At 41.9% G+C, this 12004-nt stretch overlaps 1 protein-coding gene across 2 annotated transcripts in view; it reads right to left on the reverse strand.

Moving 5' to 3' along the window:
- Nucleotides 1–12004, reverse strand: part of LOC126298635 (GTP-binding protein Di-Ras2) — an 847028-nt gene that overhangs the window by 421380 nt on the left and 413644 nt on the right. The gene's annotated exons all lie outside the window — the stretch shown is intronic.

The following is a 12004-nucleotide window of genomic DNA, read 5'->3' on the forward strand; positions in this document are numbered from 1 at the left end:
TCACCCTTTCGGACAGAAGCAGTGCATCCAATCTGTCTGCGTATAGAATAAATTCTGTGAGCAAGTGTTAGAAAGCGTTGGAAATGTTTGCGTAGCATGTAACTGAAGCGTAACGTGGGAAACAGTCCGCTATACACCCAGTGGGATGTGTGAAACCGCCTAAAAACCACATGCAGGCTGGATGGCTCACCGACTCCTTGTCGTTAATCAGGGCTGTCATAGCTGCCCGTCCCAGGAAGCGACCGCGTTAACACGCGCTGCCACCCAGGCGGGTGTTAACATTGGACACTACACGCATATAAATTACGCTGAATTTGTGGATTAATTACAGTTCGTACAATAATGCTACAGTGGTACACGAGTATTCGCAGCAAAGCAATTGACAAATGCTTTCATTTGAGTTCAGCTCTATGCTATGCACATTAACACACAGTCTCCAGAGGCCGAAGACTAGACTTATGTTATAAACTATTTTGACACAATTTGTAAATTATCACTCAAACGAGAGACGGAATTTGCGATGTTCTTCTTTTTCGATGTTATTAATTGCTTTTCAGCCTATTGCAGTCTGACTGTTTGAACAACTTGCATAATTTAAAAACGGGGCACGATTATTAAGAAATGATCGTGCCAATGATACCAGCAGACAAAATCAGTTTGATTTAACATGCTGTACTGATTCATTACATTATTGATGTATAATTACTTGTCGTAGATTCAAAAATTTATAATCAATGATTTTAGATGGTAAGAGAAGCGACTACTCGTGTATCAGACTACGTGTAGCCTGCACGAATTTTTTTTTTCGTTCTGTGCGAGAGAAATATTTTCAAAAACTCGAAGGTGAACTACTTGCGCGAATGGAGAAGGGACTGAATCAATTCCATTCATCACAGAGAACATCTACCCTTTCAGATTAGAAAGAGAAATTGTAATTGTGATATTATTTGACCGCAGTAGAGTTCACGATACGATCCTAGAATTAGTCTCAATGGTTAGTTATAATAATGCACAAATAATAAAAGGAAGATGTACTGTCTGAAAAGAGAATGAAATAGCAGCGAATTCATATTTCCATCTGGAATATACGGGTTGAGAAGCCAAACATTTTACTTCAAGTAACAATGGATTCGTTAAAAACGTCTGTAATCGAATTTCGCCTAGACGAATTGCGAATAGGAGCTGACGAAAGAAAGAATGACATGATTCTTCAATTTGACTAATCACCGACGTACATGTATCAACTTTGTTTATTGTAATTCAGCTTGGTATTTTTGCGACAAAATAAAAAGTCTGTATAAGACAAACCTAGTAATTTAACGCATTTGTTGGTTTCACGAATAACTGTAGAATTAAAATACATTCAGTGTTGTATTTTTGCACTGTTGCTTCTCTGGAGTTTAAGTCATTCTCCATGACAGACGGGCAGCAGCGTATTAGAGTTTACAATAAATCTAACATTTAAAGCACCAAAGAGTACGTTAAATCTCTTAAAAGTCCCTTTAGCGTCCCTTTAGACTAGGACAAATTACTTCCTCGCTTCGAATGGCGCAAGTCTCCGTGGAGAATGGTGCAAATTTTCAGTCGGTACGTCATTCAGATAATCGTAACAACAACAATAAAATTTCCATATTCAGTGTATTTTAAATCATTAATTTCTCGTCAGAGGCAAGTCAGTTACTTGAATTCTTTGTGTCTGTTCTTTCGGACAAGACCGAAAGAAGAGATAACACGTATTAATATAATTGATTTGCTTCGATGGGCAACGAATCCAGCTTCATCGGTGCGATGCACGATTACCTCTGACCTCCTGCGGGAATCTAAAGGCAGCGAGCATGGAGAACATCGATAGGGACTGTGGATATGTGACGCGACGTGAGTCTGTAGGTCGGCCCAGAGGCGAGCCGAGATATTCCACGCAGGGGCGATAAACAATGTGTCCGAGTGGCGCAGTGTTTAACGCAACTGCATAGGAAGCAAGAATCCCGGGTTCCAATCACGTTCCAGCACACATTTTTACTCGACACCGCTGATTCCGCATAAAGTCCTGATGCAAATGACATGAACTGTCCTTTCCATGTCCCTGTCTTTCTTCCCTGTCCACATCCTATTTATATATAATGTGTCACCGCTGTGGATTCCGCGTGGTGCATGTTCTTTCGGACATTCATATAAATTTGTAAATGTGACCTACGAAAAAATTGTTGGCAGTTGCTTCCAAAAACGACCAACGTGCTGCTGCTGTTGTTCTTTTCTTGGCTGGCGGAAGACAAACACCAACAGACTTCCATCTGAGACTGAGAATGTATATGGGCAGCGTGTCTGTCGAGAACCGCCGTTGTGAAATGGTGCGCCAATTTTGCTGGAGAGGTGATGCTTATCATTTTCTTTGATTACCGGGAACCATTGCTTATTTCAAGAAACCTGGTGTCTCCATCACTGGGGGACGGTACTGCACAACTCTTGATAAATTATGGCATGCAGGTAGGGCGAAACGTCCGGGATGCTGCTGCTTCATGATAACGCACGTCCTCCTATCGCAGATGTCGTGACGCAGAAGTGACACCAATTCAAGTCAGCAATAGTCGAGCCCACGCTCTATGGTTATGATAACTCTCTATGTTGTTACCACTCCTTCGGTCCCTTGAAAAGGCCTTGAGTGGTCGACGATTCCTGTCGCACAGGGATGTGCAGCAGGCAGTGACGGACTTCTTCATGCGGCAGGACCCGGTGTTTTATCAAAACGGTATCCTCAGCCTGGTGCGTCGTTGGGATGATTGAATCAATGCTCAAGGCAATTTTGCCTGAATGGCATACAGATTGTGAACTACACTGCCTTCGAAAGAACTTTTTGATCGTCCCTTGTAGCGTCATTACACCTTAATTCGAAGGAACAGGGCATGCTTGGAAAAAGGCTCTGGTCTTTCGAATCTGTGAGAAGATCCTTCTTTTCGTTGTGCATTTGTCCCGCACCTGCACAGGGCTATTAGCGGATACGGTTCGGTTAATTTAATGGGTGATCGGATGGACTTCCTGTGACCACACTGTTACCCCGAGAGCCGGAATGTTTATATCCAAATCTTCTGCCTGTAACCTTGTGCGTGTAAAACTGTGCGAAAGTTTTCTAAGTTTTTGCAAGCCGTACATCTGAGCCGGGACTTGAGGACCAGCCCTGTTTTCCCAAAGTCAGATGTGGGAAACCGTCTAAAAGCCACATTCGATCCGGAGTCAACGCATCAGGCCATCCTGGAAGCGGCGCTTTGACACGCACGTCGGTTATTTCCTTTTTTTATTACTAATCAATGACGGTAGCCCTTTTTTCATATCATTTATTTATTGAGTATTCTACATGTACAGTTAACATACATTGAAACAAAGATAGTGAAAATGAGCATGACACATCTTACATATATGAAACTAGAATTAATCAGTAGAATCACAACGGAAGTATCTCAGTATTATTGCAGAACAGGAAATACATTTTACTGAAAGCTGTCAATAACAGTCACAGTCATTTCTGGCAGGTAGAGACAAGGTGAGTGGGGTCAAATCGCGAGGTCAGGCCACGATGTCTCTCCCCCTTCCTTAAGTGAGCTTCTCCCTTATTCCTCACTCATACGGCTTTTTTCCCAATAACAATACCAGTAGCTTAAAATGATGGAACACAGAGCCAAACCAGAGACGAGAAAACATTAGCACTATAGGTACTGCAGCAGCTGCTCCAGAGGAAGGCTGAGTATTCGAACACTGGTATATTCAGCGTCCACATTTGCAACAAGCACCATACTCACAAAACCATCTCTTTGCTGGAAGGGAACCTGGTTACCATGCATTAATAAGAGCTTGTCTTCTTGAAGGGAAGCTACGAATTTTACAATGATCACACAAATCTCGCTGTCAAAATATGGGTTTGCATTTGGATCGAGGTAACATTAAAACTGTCAACTAAGAAGTCATGGATTTCTAAAGCTCTGGCCTGGATGCTGAGAATCGGTTAACAAGTGAAAAACTAACAGTACCTTTACGTGTAACACTCTTCGACACCTTCAGAAACAACAGGAGAGGACTAGACCGCTATCACAAACACATCTAACGAAGGACGGGAGATACGACGACTGAAGTTATAAACTCCTAAACACTTGCGACGTCCATCCCGGTACGTGCGGGATCAGCGTGGCAGACTGCTAACTCAAAGTGCACGGGCTCGATTCCCATCCCGGTCGGAAATTTTCTCCGCTCGGGCACTGGGTGTTGTATTGACCCTACGTTGGTTCCTTTGTAACTAGTAAGATAATCGTATCCAGTACACTGTCGTATCGTCTTTCCAATTATGATATAGATGAATTATCACGAATCAAAAGCCAATAAACTGAATTTAAAAAAAGAAAAGACACTTGCGATGCTGCGACGGAGCGCATGAGGTAACAGCTACCTGCTCACTCGATGCACAAGGTGGAACTTCTGTCCTGACGGGTAATTTCTTCTTATAGATGGTACAGACGATATAAAACCTGGCGAAAAACAATTGTAGCCCTTTGTAGATGAAGCAGTTATGTACAGGGAAGTTCCATCGTTAGAAATCTGTTATTGAATGCAGAGTCTTATACATGATTAGCGACTTGTTCAAAGATTGGCAGCTCACACTAGACAAAAATACATATAAACATATGGGAAGATCCGATATCTTTTGACTAAGCGTTCGGCGATCAGTCACTAAAATCAGTCACAAAATTAAAGTATCTAGTAGCATCTGTCCGCAGCGATTTATCGTTTTAACTATAGATTTTTTTCTGTGTGAAAGTCATTAATGTGTGTTTATTTTTAATAATTTCTTAACCCTAGCACCACTAAGGATCGGGAGGGGGGGAGGGGGGCAAAACTTTCCCGCAGTATTTGTTTTATTTGTGTAATATATCTATTTGTTGGAATGAAGAAGCAAGAATTTAGGTATTTGTAGTGGATCGATGGCATCACAGAAGCAAAGTGTTGCAACCTGGAAGGTCTACGGGAGAAGGTGCAAGACAGGAAAAAGTGGCGTGATTTGGTTCATTGGGTCACAAAGAGTCGGAACCAACTAAACGAATAGAGAGAGAGAGAGAGAGAGAGAGAGAGAGAGAGAGAGAGAGAGAGAGAGAGAGAGACAGAGAGACAGAGAGAGGGGGAGAGAAGTATCTCGAGTGCATGCTGTCATGGTTTTATAATTTTTGTAATTATTTAAATCTGCCTATTGTATTTAAGTGCAGGCAGTTCCCCCCCCCCCCTCCCCCCTATCCCCCCTTTAGACATCGGTGAGACAACTTTTCTTATTAAAATATTTCTCAACATGGCAGAAAGAAATGCACCGCTGTATTGTGTTGCCACTGTCGTTTTAAAATAAATCTCCTTTGTCGTTCGGGCAGTTGTACATTACTTGCAATTCTAATAAAATCTTTCGTCAGTGAGGTTTCTCATAGATGAAAGGGTGCCAGTTATAATAAATGAAGCAAGTGAAGATAATGAAAGTGATCCAGAAGAAGTTGATACAGTTCTGACATACGATAGTGGCATAGCAATTGAAAATGAGTCAAGTTCACAGAGTTCATCCCCTGATGAACAGTATGGAGCTGTTTCGAGCATCATTGTTACAGCAAAAAGCGGTAGGGAATATATTACTGCGCCTCCAAGGCAAGTAAGCAAGTCACTACAGAATATAGCGAATTTTCGTGAAGGCTTGACTCACGAAGGCTTGACCTCTAGTGTGTCAGAATCTTTCAAACAGTTTATAACTCCGAAAATAATGAAGATTATCATGGACTATAAAAACCAAGAAGCCCGTAATAAGAACTTAAAACTTATTACCACAGAAGAAATGTACGCCTTCATTGGTATTTCGATACTTATGGGCACAAATAATGACACTAGACTGCCTCTTGACGACTTATTGGGGAAAGTACTGGGGAAAAATATCTAAAAAGCTATAATGAGTTGTATATTCGATGTAGAGAACTTCTGTCCCTGATTAGATTTGATGATAAAGAAACACGAACCGAAAGACGAAAGCAGGATAAGTTTTGCCCCCTTCGTGAAGTTTTAGACAAAATTGAGGAAATGTTTGTGAAATACTATATACCAAGTGCAGATCTTACAATCGATGAAATGCTCTCCCTGTTTGGAGAAAGATGTGCCTTTAAGATCTTTATGAAAGACAAGCCTGGGAAGTATGGCATATTGATTAGGATGTTATAAGATGCACACGCCCTTTATGTTCTAAAAGTGGAGGTCTATGCATGGAAGGATGAACGACCTGCTGAGAAACGGAGTGCAAGGGCAGTTGGACGCCTAGCGAATCCGCTGGCATGAAGTAGAAGAAATATAACGACAGATCGTTATTACACTCGTACATACGAAGACCTAGCCGAGGAGCTTTACAGAGTTGACAAGTTAACTTTTGTGGGAACATTGAAGAGTAACAGAAAACACATGCCAAAACAGCTAAAGAAGACGCACGTTCGAGAGCTATATTCCTCCAAGTTCTTATTCACAGAACCGAAAACAGGCAACGCACCAGTTATCTTGGTTTCATACGTCTCCAAAGTGAAGCCTACTAAGAATCTTCTACTTCTCTCCACACAACAGAATGCTAACAAGGTGGACGGGTCGACCGAGAATAAAAGACTAACATCAATCTCTTCTACAATGAAACCAAAAGGGACATAAGACAGCATTGATCCAATGACGCAACATCATTCAATAAAGTAAGGGACTAGAAGGTGGACATTATCTCTCTTTTTCACCTTGATAGATATTACCTGTTTGAGTGCCGGAAAAATTTTCATGATACAGAACCCAAACTGGAATAAGGAGAAGCATAATGTAAGAAGAATGAATCTGCTAGAATTAGGTCAACAGCTCGTTAGACCAGCTGTGGAAGAGAGAGCAAAGAATATCATGGGTTTACAAAAGCCTATCATCTATGCAATGGAAAGTGTTGTAGTGGAAACGCTGCCCAGCATTACTGCAATTGTTCAATATGTAGAATTTTTTTCAAAAGGAATATCTCGCACCTGTTTGAAGAGTAAAAACTCTAAAAAGGAAAAAAAAAAAACAAAATGAAAAAAGTGTCTATAGTTTGCTGCAGGTGTTCCAAGTATGTGTGTTCCACTCATTCTGCAAAAACAATCATTTGCAATGCTTATGAAACTGAAAATGAGTAGGAAGGAAAAACTAAATTGTAATTTCTGACTTCGATTTGCAGTTTTCTTATTTGTGGTCTGCTATTGTACGGTCTTTTATGATTTCTTAATATAAGTCTGATGCATATGAAAGTATGAGTCTCCTTACTTTATGTATTGTATTTGTATATGTTATAATGCTCCTGATAACTATGGAAGGGTGTTGTAACCTAGTAAAGAATTTACTAAGTAATTAAATAATCAAAACAAAACAAACAAAAATACATTAAAAAGTGAAAAGAATTTAAGGGCAATATTTGCCCCCTCCCTTAGAAATTTACACTACTGGCCGTTAAAATAGCTACATCAAGAAGAAATGCAGATGATAAACAGGTATTCATTGGACAAATATATTATACTATAACTGACATGTGATAACATTTTCACGCAATTTGGGTGCATAGATCCTGAAAAATCAGTACCCAGAACAACCACCTCTGGCCGTAATAACGGCTTTGATACGCCTCGGCACTGAGTCAAACAGAGCTAGGATGGCGTGTACAGGTACAGCTGCCCATGCAGCTTCAACACGATACCACAGTTCATCAAGAGTAGTCACTGGCGAATTGTGACGAGCTAGTTGCTCTGCCACCATTGACCAGACGTTTTCAATTGCTGAGAGATCTGGATAATGTGCTGGCCAGGGCAGCAGTCGAACATTTTCTGTATCCAGAAAGGCCCGTACAGAACCTGCAACATGCGGTCGTGCATTATCCTGATGAAATGTAGGGTTTTGCGGGGATCGAACGAAGGGTTGAGCCACGGGTCGTAACAAATATTAAATTTAACGTCCACTGTTCAAAGTGCCGTCAGTGCTAAAAAGAGGTGGCCCAGACGTGTAACCAATGCCACTCCACACAATCACGCCGGGTGATACGACAGTATGGCGATGACGAATACACGATTCCCATGTGCGTTCAATTTGATGTCGCCAAACCCGGATGGGACCATCATGATGCTGTAAACAGAACCTAGATTCATGCGAAAAAATGACGTTTTGCCATTCGTGCACCCAGGTTTGTCGTTGAGGACACCATCGCAGGCCCTCCTGTCTGTGATGCAGCGTCAAGGATATCCGCAGCCATGGTCTTCGAGCTGATAGTCCATGCTCCTGCAAACGTCGTCGAACTGTTCGTGCAGATGGTTGTTGTCTTGCAAACGTCTCCATCTGTTGACTCAGGGATCGAGACGTGGCTGCACGATCCGTTACAGCCAAGGGGATAATATGCCTGTCATCTCGACTGCTAGTGATACGAGGCCGTTGGGATCCAGCACGGCGTTCCGTATTACCCTCCTGAACCCACCGATTTCATATTCTGCTAACAGTTATTGGATCTCGACCAACGCGAGCATCAATGTCGCGATACGATAAACCGCAATCGCGATAGACTACAATCCGACCTTTATCAAAGTCGGAAACGTGATGGTACGCATTTCTCCTCCTTACACGAGGCATCACAACAACGTTTCAGAAGGCAACGCCGGTCACCTGCTGTTTGTGTATGAGAAATTGGTTGGAAACTTTCCTCAAGTCAGCACGTTGTAGGTGTCGCCACTGGCGCCAACCTTGTGTGAATGTTCTGAAAAGCTACTCATTTGCATGTCACAGCATCTTCTTCCTGTGGGTTAAATTTCACGTCTGTAGCACGTCATCTTCGTGGTGTAGCAATTTTAAAAGCCAGTAGTGTATGTGACAGATCCGAGCTTAGTGGTGCTAGGGTTAATGAGAAAAAATAGTACGAAAAAACATGTTTTCCATTGTTTCGACTTCGAATACGGGGAGGGATGGTACATACAGAGTTATTCGTAAGTTCCTATCGGGTTTCAGAAGACGACTGCGCAAAAGGTGTAATAAATACATAAGACAGAAACATATCAGATTATAGAATTTCCTTGAAAGCTTTTAATGTGAGTTACTTATATTACTTGTACTCGATATGGCTACCATTTGTGACGGGGAAAACATCAATGTGGGCGTGCAATCCAGTCACACAATTTTTTGCGAAAGCGCGACAGCAACCCGCTTTGCAAAGCGGTTTATTTCATTGCCTGTCTGCGGGCATGAACTAATTCGATGCGTGAATGTGGAGCAAAGGGACAAATATGATACTTGAAGGCAACACAGCCAACTGGTGCAGTCTGTAGTTATAAGAATTCTGCAAACCATTAGGAGGCTTCTTTTTACCAGTGGGACATAGATACACAACAACAGCATGTAGCAATTTATTACTGTTTCTTTTAATAACCTGTCATGGAAAACAATTGTAGTGAAATGGTTAAGGCGGAACGAACAAACAAATCTAGCTGTCGGGAACGAAAATGTGAAACTCATATTTACTGGAAGACTCTTAATGAATGTAGCACACGAGGAAAATCGCATACAAGGCACTCGTTAGGTCGATTCTGGAGTCTTCTCACCAGTCTACGGCGGTTAATGTGTTAGATTAATGGAAGAGATAACAATGGTTCTGACAAAAGGGACACGGTTCGTTACGGGCACGTTTAGTCAATTTGGGATCGTTAGGGATAATGTTAAGGAACTGCGGTGGTAGACGCTAGAAGAAACATGTCGAGCATCACACAGAGGCAAACTCACAAAATAATAGTACCCTGCGCTCCAAAACATGTGAAGACACATATATCTTCCAACAAAATCTAACCCTTGTAATGACAACGACAATGATAATAGACATAATACAGTCTTATATAATTCAGGCTTATACAGTTATGAACCGACTGTCTTCCTATCGTGTAATGTCAGCGAATACAAAAGAAGAAGAGGTGACGATGCAGTTGCACTATGTAGTCTTCCCCACATAGCATACAATGTCTTGTGGTCTGCAGATGTTGGCGTATAACACGTCGTTATTAACAAAGCGAAGTCGTCAGATATAAAAGTAACTTCAAAAATATCCACAGGTAGTGCTTAATGGCCATTACTGTTAACGAAACAGTGCCTGATAACAAAAGTGAACGACCAAGGACAGGATAAGGGAACGAAATGAAACTCTATAGGTTCAGACGGCTTGTCGCGTTGTTTCGGTGTTTGCAAAGTCGAGTCAGATTTGCAGAGAACTTAATAGTAGGGCATTTATAAGTACAAAGTTCCACCCAACCTGACCTGTTCGCTTGCACTGATAAGGTTAAGATGGATGTCACAAAGCCGTTGTCCACTCTCCTCTGGCAAGTGGCTAGTTACTGTTCCAAATGGACCTTGATGTCCTGGATGTTGTCACTGGGACGAAATTGACGCCCGAGCTGATCCCACACATGTTCTATCGGAGACTGGTCTGGGCAACTCGCTGGCCACGGTAGTACCTCAACATCAAACTCATAGTTCATAGACACACGTGACATGTGTGGACGGGCATTGTTGTGCTGAAAAATCGCACCACGATCCTATCACATGAAGACGCAGAATGTCCGTGACGTAGCGTAGCTAACACTATGACGCCGGGTGTAATACTGCCAGTCGCTGAACACAATATAACACCATTTATCAGCAGCTCATGTTCCCTGTCACAGCACCACTTGAAATGCAGCTGCCTGATGAGTTGTGATGTTAACGGCAACCTACGCGTAGGACTGTAATTCCATTTTTTCCTTATTCATCTTTTGTTTGCACTTCTTCCAAGTCAGTAGACATATTACAAACATTTCGACGACAAATAAAGTCACAGTGTGCATAACAAAACTTGGTGGGTAATAGCTGTTTGTTCACACCATCTCAGCAGACTCGTGAACTGTACTCGAGCATAGCCGGAAAACTAGTGACCAAGTGGGTCCTCTTTGGCACCACTTCACAGTGTGTATAAGTTCTATAATGTTTTAGAAGCATTCAGAACATCTGTTTATTCAAACTGTTGCTGTATAAAATTCCGCTTTTAATAATTGATATAAATAAAAATTAGCTCTTGTTTTCCATACAAGGAAATACTTTTAAAATATTACAGAAATAAAATATATTTACTGCAAGTGAAAAAAATAAATTAACTAGTTTCAGAAACTACAGGTGTTGTACCATGTCATAAAATCAGCGTAGTGTAGGTCGGTAAATTAAACAAATACAAGTATATCTTTATGTTTTCGCGGCGTAAACACTGTTCCATAAAATTTCGGACGTACAGCCACATAAATTCAGCTTCTTCTTCTAATATTTCGGCTGAATACCGTCCAGCCGTCTTCAGAGTGAGCCGAGGTGACTAAGGCTCCAGCACTTGCTCCGTCCTTTTAAACCCGAGGACCGAGCCACTGCGTATGCAGCCAAAGTTACACAACCTAATAAATCTGTGGCAGCGGTGCACTGTATTGATACTGGGCGCTCTGTGGTGAACGATAATGTTGAAATTTTAGCCCCGACTTCATCTTTCTGGGACCCAGTAGTGAAAGAAGCAATTGAAACTCGGTTGTCGACGAATTTAATTAACACAGATAGCGGCTTCATCTTGGACAAATCATGGAATCCGGCAATTCTTGTAATTAAATCACATAGACGTCGAGATGGTGTAGCTCTGCGTGACACATGGACATCACCGTGTGGAACGACTGCGCAGCCATAGATTTAATTTTCATGCATATGTTACACCTCTTTGCAGCCTATCAACGTCTTTTGTGCTTGTGTATCTTTGGCTGCATACGCAGTAGTTCGGCCCTCGGGTGTAAAAGGACGGAGCAAGTGCTGGAGCGTTCGTCACCTCGGCTCACTCTGAAGGTGGTTGGACGGTATTCAGCCGAAATATAAGAAGAAGAAGCTGAATTTATGCTGCTGCACGCCCGAAATTTTATGGAATAAA

Source organism: Schistocerca gregaria, chromosome X (genome assembly GCF_023897955.1).
Source record: "Schistocerca gregaria isolate iqSchGreg1 chromosome X, iqSchGreg1.2, whole genome shotgun sequence".
NCBI classification, from domain to species: Eukaryota; Metazoa; Arthropoda; class Insecta; order Orthoptera; family Acrididae; genus Schistocerca; species Schistocerca gregaria.